Below are 13,123 nucleotides of genomic sequence, written 5' to 3'. Positions count from 1 at the left end.
GCCCTTTTACAATACCCCTAAAGATTTCTGCAGGCAGTTGTTTGGATAAACATGTTTTGGAGACTGTTAGTGCTGTGCCTGTTCGCAATTTTTTCAAGGACCATGTCGGTGGTAGTAAAACAGTTTAATAGGTTCAGCAAAATGTTCAAAATAGAAGAGAAAGCGAGATGTAGATTGGTGTCACACACTGAGAGTAGACAGAGCTCTATCGCCCTATTCTCGGGGCGGAATATACTGGTCAATAGGAAAACAGCCAATCTCGGCATCATTCTGGTCCCTGCAACGAACTGGACTGCGTTTTCAAAGACTTATCCGCAATGAAAGTGGAACGTCGGTAGACTTTTTTTATATTAGGCAATTTGCACCTTGCGGCATCTCCTAAAGTTTGGAGCACCGTCTAACATTTATTATTCGCGAGCCCCTAATGTTTGCGATTCAAGCTCATTCAAAATTTAGCCCAACTTAAAAGCATGCGAAAATTTCGGCCCCCAAGAGTTCTCAATTCAAGCGTCTCGAATTCGTGAAATGGCAAAAACTTTGAATAAAAAAGAAAAAAAAAAGTTGTACACTATTTTAGCGTGAAGCTCGACATTCCTCAAATTCGCATATACTTGGAACGCACGAAGGTAAGCACTGTTCCGTCTACATAATATCAAATAAACTGTCTGCTGAAAAGAAAAAAAAAATTCAAAGGCTGAGCAGCGGCACTTGCTCTTCTTGCGATCGCTCGAGGGAAAAGGTCCTCCAAAAGATGGGCAGACAGCGGGCCCACGACGCTATCTGCGTCCCAGCAACAGCGACTTGACGACTTCACTTCACGCGCGACCCGCGGGTGCGTACGCGGGTGCGCTTTTTGCGAGAGGGAGACAGGAAACGACGGGACAACGATGACGGCGCATGCGCGGCTCCTCGCCGCACGCCGCACTATTTTCCTTCCGCAGCGCGCCGCAGCACGCCGTCGCGCCTCTGCAAAAACCGACCGTGGCTTCCCGCAGTGCTTGGCTCCAGAATGGCAGCATTGCGGTACTCTGCTCCGCAAGCGGAGCATATACAGTTACTCTACGACGAGGGTGCCGTCCCTGCCACCTGGCGTCGTGTCCTGATCACACCCCTCCACAAGGGGAAGGGGAAGTCTACGGACAATGTGCAACACTATCGCCCAGTCTCCCTGACTTCAATTATATGCCGCACTTTCGAGCGTGTCGTGAACGCTCATCTTCTTGACTTTGTGGAGCATACTGGCTATCTGTCACAGACGCAGCATGGCTTTCGCCACAACCGCAGCTGCGAGACAGCGCTGGCGACCCTCAGTCACTTTGTAAGCAACAACCTCGACAACCGCACAGAAACCGACCTCGTCCAGCTAGACCTCAGCAACGCCTTTGACACCCTCGACACGGGCCTTCTGTTAAAGAAAGTGGCCAAAGCTGGCGTCCAGGGCTCCCTCTTCAGGTGGATTACGAACTTCCTAAGGGACTGCAGCCAACGTGTTGTCTACCGTGGTGCGTGCTCGGTGGACACGAGGGTCCTTTCCGGAGTGCCTCAAGGATCATGTCCTAGCCCCCACACTCTTCTTAATGTTTGTTAACGATATGCCCCAGAGGATGACAGGTTTCTCCTCGTCCAGTACGCGGATGATACCTCCATCTTGGCCCCACTAGTTTCACCTGCCACGCACCACCATCTGCAGGACTACCGTACCTCATTAAGATTGGTTCCTGGGCATCACAGAACCTTCTGTGCTTGAGCCCTGCTAAAAGCTCTGTATTGCGCTTTAGCAGTTCGCATAGGGTGGAGGCCCCTACATACAGTCTCCACGGTGTCCCGCTGGTCGTGATCGAACTACAGGCTAACCATGCTTGGTGTCACCTTCACGCGAACGCTTGACTTCTCCGCCCACGTGGCTGGCGTTGTTGCGAAGGCTCGCCGCACTATGGGTTTTGTCTCCCGCGTGTCCAAGCCATGTGGCACTTTGGCATTTCGCACATTGTACACGTCGATAGTGTTGCCTATGCTGGAATATTGCAGTGCGGTGTGGTCTCCATCGCAGCAGCACCTTGCTACTCGCATTGAAAGTGTCCAAAGAAGAGGAACAAGAACTTCATGTGCGCGCGTTACAGGTGCTGCCGACACACACTACGAAACACGTTTGAACATTGCGGGTGGGCGATCCCTTGAACAGCGACGAAGCATCGCCCGTATGCGTCCGTTGTGTCGTGTGCTGGACGGCTCATTGTCTGGCGCATACCTGTCCACAGCCGTACGTGTGAACAGGCGCACCGGCCAGCCTGAGCCGCTGCACGCTGGGACTAAGAGGCACGGCCTGTCACTGCTCCCCGCGGCCATCGGGGAACTCCTCCCTGTTCCGCTGAAGGAGCGTCAGCCCCTCCCGCGGTGCAGGGAGGAGTTTCTGAACTTGTGCAAATAGTATGGTAAACTGATGTCCGCGGGGGCAAGGACGTAACCACCCATGTTCGCCCTGCTGCGAGCGTTGGCGGGGCCTAAGCCATTTTCCGCGGGCAAGCAATTTTTGGTAAACTCTGCGCGCGCGAGTGTGTGTGTGTGTGTGTGTGTGTGGGGGGGTGAATAAGTGCGTGCGTGCGCGTGCGTGCGTGCGGTGTGTGTGTGTGTGAGAGAGCGCGTGCTCTGCCTTAGAATGGCATGGGGTTGTTAACCGTTTTTGTATATATATCTGTCTGTTTTGAGTGTTTGTATTTATTTTTCCCCACTTGGCGGCGGGCTAGCAGGCGCACCTGCGTAAGGGTCTCAACCTTTCTGCTTAACCTTTGCACGCTGCCGAGTGGGTATCGGAATCTGTGCAAATAAAAATTATTATTGTTATTATTATTAACTGTAGGAGGCAGACGCCAGTTCACGCGACAGCTCATGCTGCCTCGTGGTCTCCTCGCGCAAACCTCCAGCAGGGTTGTCGCGCGTGCAGAAAGACTACAGCTCCCACGATGCATATCGGCAGCGGTGGCGTACCCAAATTGAGATCGGTCCATTAGATTTCTTTGAAAAAGGACTTGATTTATGACCCTGCGAACGACACTGTCCATGAATTTACAGATGACGATGTTGAACGGAGTTGCAGATAGAGCCTTGGTTGTGCTCTCTGAAATTTCCAGGAGGCGGGTTCAGCCCCCTTGCATACACTGTTGTGCACACTTCAACACCGCCTTCCGTTGTCCGCGGTCTCCTCGTTTCTCTCATTGCGAAAGCTTAAGACTGTTGGCTTCACCGTAAAGGCTCTGGTATGTGATCAGGGGGCTTCAAACGTAAGCTTGGTCAACCAACTTGGTGTGTCTGTGGGTAAGCCATTTTTCTAATTAACAACGAATATGTTTACTTTATCTTTGATGTTCCGCACCTCATCAAAACAACCAGAAAAAATCTACAAGCACACACATTTTGCATTGAAAATGAGGTAATTGAGTGGTCTAATATTGTTAAACTTTATCGCTCTACCCATGAGAGGAGGTTGCGATTGGCTCCGAAACTTACTGAGAGACACATTTTTGAAAACATTTTCAGAACATGAAAGTAAAGTGTGCCGCACAGGTAATGAGTGCCTCAGTCTGTCTTGCAATCCTATCCCTTGTTTATGCCAAGGAGCTTCCTGAGGCGGCCGTGGCTACAGCCTATTTCTGCGATAGGATGGACAAACTTTCTAAATAGCTCACAATTCAAGAAGACAGAACAGAAGTTGCGTCATGCCATCCTGAAAGGAAAATCTGAGGTACTCGATTTCCTTTACCTGCAACTCGGATGGATTTCAGTATAGGAGTTCCAAAGGAGGAGGCAGCCACAAACTATCATAGGATGGCAAGTTACTATAAAGAGTGCCCTCATGCTCTAGGATGAGCTTTCGAACAGGAATGACTAAGTTCTTAGTCACACGACGCATGCAGCAAGACCCACTTGAGAACCTTTTTGGAGCTATATGACAAATGCTTGGCTGCAATACAAACCCAGAGGTGTATCAGTTCACCTAAGGAATAAAACACATAGGGATAAACAAACCATTGAAACTAGAGAGTTTTAGAATAGGGGCCCCCAAAGCTTAGGGGCCCAGAGAAATAGGGGCTCACCACTGCGCATGCGCAGAACCCAAACTCGGTTTGGGCCTTTGGGTTGGCGCTTGGGCTCTTGGGGCCGGGTTGCGTCGGCAAACATATGGCGGCGCCCTTTCCGCTCGCTTCGGAGCAAATTCGTCATGATCGCTGCAGTATTAGCCACTTTCATTGCCAATAAATACTGCAACCGGCTTTCGCTTTGCTTTATCTCGCTCAAACCACAAAAAATGAGCGGTGGGCTCACCCCATTTTAAAAATCGTCCCTGATTCTGGCCGTTCCTAAGCCTAAACATACGCGGTAACCGTTGACATGGCAACGTATTGCTACTCCGTGGCTCCGAGTAGATTTCGTTCGTGGCACGATACGTGCATCTTGAAAACAAGTATTTCAAGGCTTCAAAGTCGCTCCAGCTCAGATCTAAATAGTGCAGGTGCTCGCAAAGTATGCGCGCTCGCGTTCATCTCAGTCTCGGCGTAGTTGAAGGCCTAAATCTTCGGCTGCAGACGGTCAAAGCGCACATGAACGCCCAAAACATTCGAGAACGAGACATATCTAAAACAGCGCGCAAGCACAGGAGGAAGAAAATAGAACACAAGAAAGAGTGCTGACTCCCAACTTATATATTGTGAAAGAAAGAGAAAGAGGAAGCTTCAGACATGAAGCCCACGCGCACCCACAAGGTAAAAAGAAGAAAGAATAAAAACAGATACATTACTAAGTTGCAGTAGAAAAGGAGAAAACTGACATTATAAGGTCACGACGAAAAAGAGATGAGAAAAAAGAAGAAAGAAAAACAACAACCTGGGCTTCATATCTGAAGCTTCCTCTTTCTCTTTCTCTCACAATACATAAGTTGGAAGTCAGCGCCCCTTCCTGTGTTTTGTTATATTCCTCCTGTGCTTGTGCGCTGTTTCAGGTATGTCTTTTAAGTACCAGTTCAACTCCCTATGTTACTACGAGAACAACCGCCAAATTAGAGCGCTACGGATTGGATTGTTTCGGCTACACCCGAAATGGGATGGTCGAACGAGTCGAGGCCGAACGAGTCGAGGCCGATCCAAGGCCAAAAGAAAATGGAGGAAGAGAAGGCTCCCGGGCGCGTTCGCTTCTCGATCGACGATGACATTTATGTGCTACGCGAAGTGTACGCCACTAACACATTCCAGGATTCCATGAGATGGACTTCAATCGCCGAAAGGGTCTCCGAAGCAATCGGAAGAAATTTCTCCACGCGGGCCATCCGCGACCGGGTCGACCTGCTGCTGGCACAGTTTAATACGAAGCACAGATTTCCCGGTGACTTTTCGTAACGTAACGTAAAAAAAAAAACGAGTTTGTGTGGACGAGCCTTTAGCCACGGAGTAGCAATACGTCACCATGTCAACAGTTACGACGTATGTTTAGGCTTAGGAACGGCTAGAATCAGGTACGATCTTTAAAATGGGGTGAGCCCACCGCTCATTCTTTGTGACTTGAGCGAGATAAAGCAAAGCGAAAGCCGGTTGCACTATTCATTGGCAATGAAATTGGCTAATACTGCAGCGACAATGACGAATTTGCACCGAAGCGAGCGGAAAGGGCGCCGCCATGTTTGCCGACACAACCCGGCCCCAAGCAATTGGGGGCCCCGCGCTATTTCTCGAATTTCGCGTTGGGGGCGCGCGCCAACCCAAAACCCCAAACGGAGTTTGGGTTCTACGCATGCGCAGTGCTGAGCCCCTATTTCTTTGGGGCCCCAAAGCTTTGGGACCCCCTATTATAAAACTCTCTATAACTGTCGTGCTGCTTCAGCTACAGGATGGGCTAAAAGCAAGCTATACACCTACCAGCGTCGTGCCTGTGACCGGGGAATGGCCCGTCGAGTTCGCAGATAATTCCATTGGCGCACATGATAGCCTGCTATTTGAGGGCATGCAATCTCTTGTGACCAGAGAAGTAAATCTTCTGATTCAGAGACGGTCGGCAGATGGGTCTTGTTGTGCCGCTCCAACTGGTGTTACGCTCCCTATTATTTGAACCGCAAGCCACAATAAAGTGTCGTTTCAGCGCAAATGTTTTGCGTTTTAATAATTTTTCACTGTTAAAAAGTTCGTTCGTTGTCCACAATGGCGCTGCATGCGAAAAAGGCGAGCGTGCCCCGTTGCGTCGTCACAAACCCTATTCTATAAGCATGCTGCTTGAGGTGACGTTGCGTTGGGTACCCCAAAGCGTTGGGTTCCCCAAAGCGTTGGGGCCCCCTATTCTAAAACTCTCTACTGTCGAACAACGGAAACGTATAGAGGATGGCAAGGCCGACCTCTTCAAGGAGTTGCCGATATCTTTTCACCATGAAAGTTCACTTCCAGCCGCTAGAGGATATTTCTGAGCTGACATCAGACATCAGGTCTAACATATTTGGTGACTCGTCCACTTATTAAGGTGGGGGCTATTGGATCAAGCATTTTCTTGAACTGACAACCCACAGCTGTGGCTGTTCTCAGCTGCCGAGGGAAGAGTGTGACAGCTTGACCAGGCCTCACCATTACTTTCTTGTGCTTAAAGCGTACCACGCGCCTGGAAAACTCTTCGCGAATCTAGTATACCATCCCAGACTGTCTTTACATTCGCTCAGCAACTAGAAAATAGCTTTCTTGCCCTAGTAGAGAGTGTGGCGAATGTTCGAGGAGTGCGTGCTGTCCTGTATCCCACACTTTCAGGTCTTGGTAGTTTTAGCTTTGCTCAGAGTGCCACAAATGTTTTTTTTTTTTTTTTTATGTTTTGCAGAATACGTTTGTGTTGGCATGTTCGATTTCTTAACCGGAACTTGGACAAAGTTTGGTTGCACTCTTTAGTTGCTGTAAAGCAACTAGACAAATTTTATCTGTTAATAGTGTATTAACGGAAGTAATTGCCAAATATATAAAGAAAAAAGTGCTTATTAATAGAGCGGTTCAGCTGGCACTCCAAACATTTACTTCCCTTATTTCCAGCAAATATGTATCGCGGCCCTTTTGCAAAAGTATTTCTCCACTTTCTACAAAATTTCTATAGAAAATAGTGTACAGCGGCTATAGATATTAGAAAGAAAATGTATCCACTTTTGCATTAGCCGCTTTTTTTCAAGCCATACTTCCTTTCTGATCCAATGAATTTCGGGGAATGTTTAGGGACTTGAATCTTGTCAGATTCCAAATAGAGTTCTCATTGTTGGGTAATGGCTCGCCCGCAGTGTGTTTCAGGCTAGGCCAATTCGTGTGTTTTATATTAGCGGGCAATTGGAAATTTGGACTCTTCGCTGTGTGCTTTGCACGCTTATTAAACTCTTATGACTGGTAATGATAGCGATGTCTTATTTATTTCTGCACTTAATTCCCATGCCCGAGTCGGCGTGAAAGCGAATGGATCATTGAACATGTTCCCTGCGGAACGTTTTTGTTTCTTTGGTTCCGCTAAAAATCTATTACAAGGTGTACGATATGCCAAACTCCTTCATATTGTCACGAAGGAACAAAGGAGGAAACAAAGAATAACTGAGGAAACTGAAACGTTTAATGGGGCGAACTTGTGCCCAAGAAATAAAAGAGGAAACAAGATAACAGCAGAGCGTCGCGGGCGTCGAAGTCGGCGAAAGAGCAGAGTCGAACGCTGGGGCGAAACTGAATGTGGCTCGCCACGCGGAGCCTCTTATGTACAGTCGGGGACAAAAGTCCCCAGGACGCGCGAGCTGCGACTGAAACGCATTGCTCTGCCATCTACCGGCGGGTCGCCTGGTTTCGAGATCACACAAAAGCGCATGCGCGTCCTACTGTGCCTGCAAGCATCTGTTTTTTTCCGCTTTTCTGCGGCGCGGCGCCTAAACTCGGAATCCGGCGCGTGGTACCGCCTCGGAGATAGCGCTTGCGGCTGACGAGCGTCAGCTACACATTCTGAAACTGTAGATACTGCCCGCGGCATTGCGCCGCATTTCGCCGTGTCAGCGCATCTTGCTTTATAACCAGCTGAGCTTATCGCTTTGTCGAGCAGCCGTGACTCCTGGCTTCTTAGGTGCCATGTCAATAAGCGCTATCTTCGAGGCGGTACCACGCGCCCGATTCCGAGATGGCACCGGGATGCAGAAAAACGGGAAAACACACATGCTTGCAAGCCCAGTAGGACGCGCATGCGCTTTTGTGTGATCTCGAAACCAGGCGACTCGCCGGCAGATGGCAGAGCGATGCGTTTCAGTCGCAGCTCGCGCGTCCTGGGGACTTTTGTCCCCGACTGGACATGCATGGGCTTCTGGAATAATCGGCGTGGAAAGTCCGACGCGTAGAACATTCGCACCTCGAACAAGCACCAGGATTCTCGAATTTGCCAGAACACTACAATGCAGGGATAGACAAAAGACACGTCGCTCCCAGGAATCGAACCCTGGCCCTTCGCGTGGGAGGCAAGCGCGATAACCGTTAGGCTACGGCTGCGCTGCCTACTTGGCGCGCGGCATTACTCCCCCCTTAAAAAGTGCATCGCCCCGATGCAACACAAAACAAAGCACATAGAAAGAACGGCAAACTAAAGAGTCATTTGAAACACATAAGATCCACAGTCCTATCGAGCGTAGTATGGCTACAGGCGCACGACGTGGTCGTGGACGACTTCAGGTCGCGGTGGGCGGCGTGATGATGTTCTTGTTCCGTCGGGCATCACCTCGTAGTTCAGCTCGCCGAGGCGACGAAGTACCTTGTATGGTCCAAAGTACCGTTTCAGCAGTTTCTCACTGAGGCCGCGGCGACGGATGGGCGTCCACACCCACACCCTGTCTCCGGGCTGGAAGTGAACGTCCCTGCGACGAAGGTTGTAGCGGCCCGCGTCGACGCGTTGCTGGTCTTGAATCATGAGTCGGGCGAGCTGGCGGACTTCTTGGGCGCGTTGAGAAACCGTCTGGGCGTCGTCGCTCTCATTGTCAGATGGCTCATGGGGCAGCATTGCGTCCCGCATGGTCGTTACCTTCCGACCATGTACCAGCTGGAAAGGTGTGAATCCAGCGGCCTCTTGAACCGCCGTATTGTAGGCGAACGTGACGTAGGGCAACACCTCGTCCCAGGTCTTGTGCTCAACGTCAACGTACATAGAGATCATGTCGCCGATTGTCTTGTTGAGTCGCTCCGCCAGCCCGTTGGTCTGCGGGTGGTATGCAGTGGTACGACGGTGGCTGGCTGGTGTGACTGAGCCGGAGAATTTCTTGGGTCAGCTGTGCCATGAACGATGATCCGCGATCTGTAATCAAAACTTCGGGAGCGCCGTGCCAGAGGACAATGGACTCGAGGAAAAACTTGGCGACTTCAACCGCAGTCCCCGAAGGAAGGGCTTGCGTTTCTGCGTACCGCGTGAGATAATCTGTGGCGACGATTATCCAACGGTTTCCCAGGGTCGACGGCGGAAAAGGACCAAGTAGATCCATTCCGATCTGCTGGAACGGTTGAGTTGGCGGAGGAATTGGCTGCAGGAGACCTGCCGGCTTCGTCGGCGGTTTCTTGCGTCGCTGACACTCGTGGCAGGATCGGGTGTAGAGGTGGACGGTTTTGGGGAGCTTAGGCCAGTAATACTTTTCACGAATACGGGCCAATGTCTTGCTGTATCCAAGGTGTCCGGACGTCGGGTCGTCGTGACATGCTTGAAAGATCTCCTCTCGAAGGTCGGTGGGGATTACCAGCAGCCACGGCGAGTTGTTGTTCCCGAAGTTCTCTTTGTAGAGTACACCTTGTCGAATGGCGAAGGTTGGCAGGGCTCGTGAGAAAACACGGGGCACGGTACTCACGCGCCCTTCCAGGTGCTCGATTAAGGCGCGCAGCTCCGGATCGTCTCGTTGACGTCGTGCCATGTCATCGGTGTTCACTGCCCCTAGGAAGCACTCGTCGTCATCGTCGTCGCTGCTGCCGGGAGGTGTTTCGACAAGGGCCCTGGACAGGCAGTCAGCGTCGCTGTGCTTGCGTCCTGACTTGTAAACCACAGTCATGAGGATGGCTAGTTGGGCTAGTTGGTTTTGCATCATGGTGTAATACGCCAAAACAACAGGGACAGACAAAACGAAGGTAGAACTAGACAGGACGCGGCGTCCTGTCTAGTTCTACCTTCGTTTTGTCTGTCCCTGTTGTTTTGGCGTATTACACCATGAACCACAGTCATGTTGAACTCTTGTAGCCGGAGGCTCCATCGAGCGAGGCGTCCTGACGGGTCCTTGAGGTTTGCAAGCCAGCAGAGCGAGTGGTGGTCCGTGACTACGCGGAACGGGCTTCCGTACAAGTACGGACGAGACTTCGTAATTGCCCAGACGACCGCAAGGCATTCTTTCTCAGTCGTGGAGTAATTTCTCTCTGCCTTGGACAGTGTCCGACTTGCGTAGGCGATGACTCGCTCGGTGCCTTCTTGTACTTGAACTAGTACCGCGCCAAGTCCTGCGTTACTTGCGTCAGTGTGAATCTCGGTGTCCGCATCCTGATCGAAATGTCCAAGAACCGGAGGCGTCTGGAGTCGTCGCTTCAGCTCGTCGAATGCTTGCTGCTGTTCCTCGGCCCATTCGAACCTCTCGGCGTCCTTCGTGAGGTTTGTGAGTGGTGCGGAAATCCTTGCGAAATCCCGAACAAAGCGACGATAGTAGGCAAAAAGTCCAAGGAATCTTCGCACGGCCTTCTTGTCTGTCGGCGCTGGAAATGACTCGACGGCGCGAGTCTTCTCTGGGTCGGGGCGAACGCCTTCGTTACTAACCACGTGGCCTAGAAACTTCAGTTCGTCATAGGCAAACCGACACTTCGATGGCTTGAGGGCGAGTCCGGCGGTTCGTATGGCTTCAAGAACAGCACGGAGTCGTCGCAAGTGCTCGTCGAAGTCGCTGGAAAACACTACGACGTCATCGAGGTAGACGAGACAGCTCTGCCACTTCAGTCCTGCCAGTACGGTGTCCATGACACGCTGGAAAGTTGCTGGCGCCGTGCATAGTCCGAAGGGCATCACCTTGAACTCGTACAGCCCATCCGGCGTTACGAAAGCTGTCTTCTCTCGGTCCCGTTCGTCGACTTCGATCTGCCAGTAGCCGCTCTTCAGGTCCATCGATGAGAAGTATCGAGAGTGGCGCAGCCGGTCTAACGTGTCGTCGATGCGGGGAAGTGGGTAGACGTCTTTCTTCGTCACCGCGTTCAGCTGCCGGTAGTCCACGCAGAACCTAAGCGTTCCGTCCTTCTTCTTAACCAGTACGACTGGAGAAGCCCAAGGACTGCTTGATGGCTGGATTATGTCGTCGTTCAGCATCTCTTGGACTAGCTCCTGGATCACCTCCCTTTCTTTGACGGAGACTCTGTACGGCGATCGATGCACAGGGCGCGCGTCGTCCTCGGTAACGATTCGGTGCTTCGCAACGGCAGTTTGGCGCACCCTCGACGACGTCGCAAAGCAGTCGCGGTATTCGGTGAGGAGGTTAATCAGCTGTCGTTGTTTTGGGCCCGGAAGCTTAGGGTCAATGTCAAGCTGCGCTGGCGACTTACTGCCTTGCTGAGGTGATGATTCTTCAGAAATCGCGGCGATTTCGGCGGAGTTCCGGAGTTTCTCGACGTGTCCCACAGCGGCACCTTTTGTGAGGTGTTGCGTTTCATTTCGGAAGTTCGTCACGAGGACCACAGTCCGCCCATCCTGAAGTTCAGCTATTCCTCTTGCGACGCCTAGTCCTCTTCCCAGGAACAGTTGAAGGTTGCCTTCCAGGACACTTTCGCCGCAGGCAGCTGTATCGGCCACGACGGGTACGACAACACTTGATCGCGGTGGCAGGTTCACGTGGTCGGCAGCGACTCGGATGGCGGCTGACGCTGTTTGGGGTTTCTCTGAAGGTGGTACAGGGGTTCGCAGCGTCAATCTGTTTTCACGAAGGTCGATGACGGCGCCGTATTCAGACAGAAAGTCCATGCCGAGAATGACGTCCCTGGCACAGTCTTGTAGAATGACAAATTTCACAGGGCACGTCTCCCCATGGATCTTGACGCGAGCGGTGCATCTCCCGACTGGTGTGATGAGATGCCCTCCGGCGGTTCGTATTTGCGGTCCATCCCACGGCGTCGTCACTTTTCGCAGGCGGCGAGAGAGCCTCCCACTCGAGACTGAGTAGTCCGCTCCGGTGTCCACGAGTGCCGATGCGTCGAGGCCGTCAATAACAACGTTCAGGCTGTTGGACACCGTTGCAGGGACGTCGGTACGATGCTGGGCTTCGGTAGAGTGGGAGCGCTCCGGCGTTCTTGGAGGCTGTTTGCTTCTGTCGTTTTCGGCAACGTCACCTCCAGGCGTTGCCGCACTTAGTTTTCCCGGCGACGCAGGGGAGATAGGCTCTCTCGGCGGGGTCGTTGCGCTGGGGACGCTGAACGTCGTGGCGATGGGGCTTCACGGCGGAGAGACGACACTGGGAGGGCGAGCGTCGGAGGTACTCCTCAATGTCGCGAGGGCGTTCGTCGTATCTTGGGCGCGGGTCGCTCGGGTGGAACCCGCGCAGCCCCAATTGTCTGTAGGGGCATCGACGGTAAATGTGGCCGGCTTCAGCGCAGTGATAGCACAGGGGTCGTCGATCCGCTGTCCTCCACACGTCGGTCTTTCGTGGCGCTGCCTGTTCTGGGTGGGCGTGCGCCCGATCTTCCTGACGTCGGGGAAACTGCGGCGCTGGAGGTTCACGTCGGGGTGGCGCGGTGTATGGGCGAGCAGGAGGCGGTGGTCGTCGGGTAGCTGCGGCTGTTATGAATGGCCCCCGGACCAGACCCTCTCGATCTAAACCACCCGGCACTGGGGAACCCCCTTGAGAATCGTCGCCATATGGTTCCGGTCAGTTGAGATTGAGCCCGGAAACGAAGCGAGCGGCGACAAAGGGATGGCTTTCGACGGAGGACCACCGTGTTGATGCCGCCACACCTAGGCGCGAAGCTGAGCCGGACCCTTACTTCTGGCGGGGATTACACTGGCCCGAAACAGGGTCACCCGACGCAGGAACCGGGGATTATTGTGCGAAGATTCCGGATGACGGTGCGCCAGCTGCGGGACCTCCGTGAGGGTGTGTTCA

Source organism: Ixodes scapularis, unplaced genomic scaffold (assembly GCF_016920785.2).
Source record: "Ixodes scapularis isolate PalLabHiFi unplaced genomic scaffold, ASM1692078v2 PGA_scaffold10__122_contigs__length_95168666, whole genome shotgun sequence".
Taxonomy (NCBI): Eukaryota; Metazoa; Arthropoda; class Arachnida; order Ixodida; family Ixodidae; genus Ixodes; species Ixodes scapularis.
Note: the sequence above shows the minus strand (reverse complement) of the source record.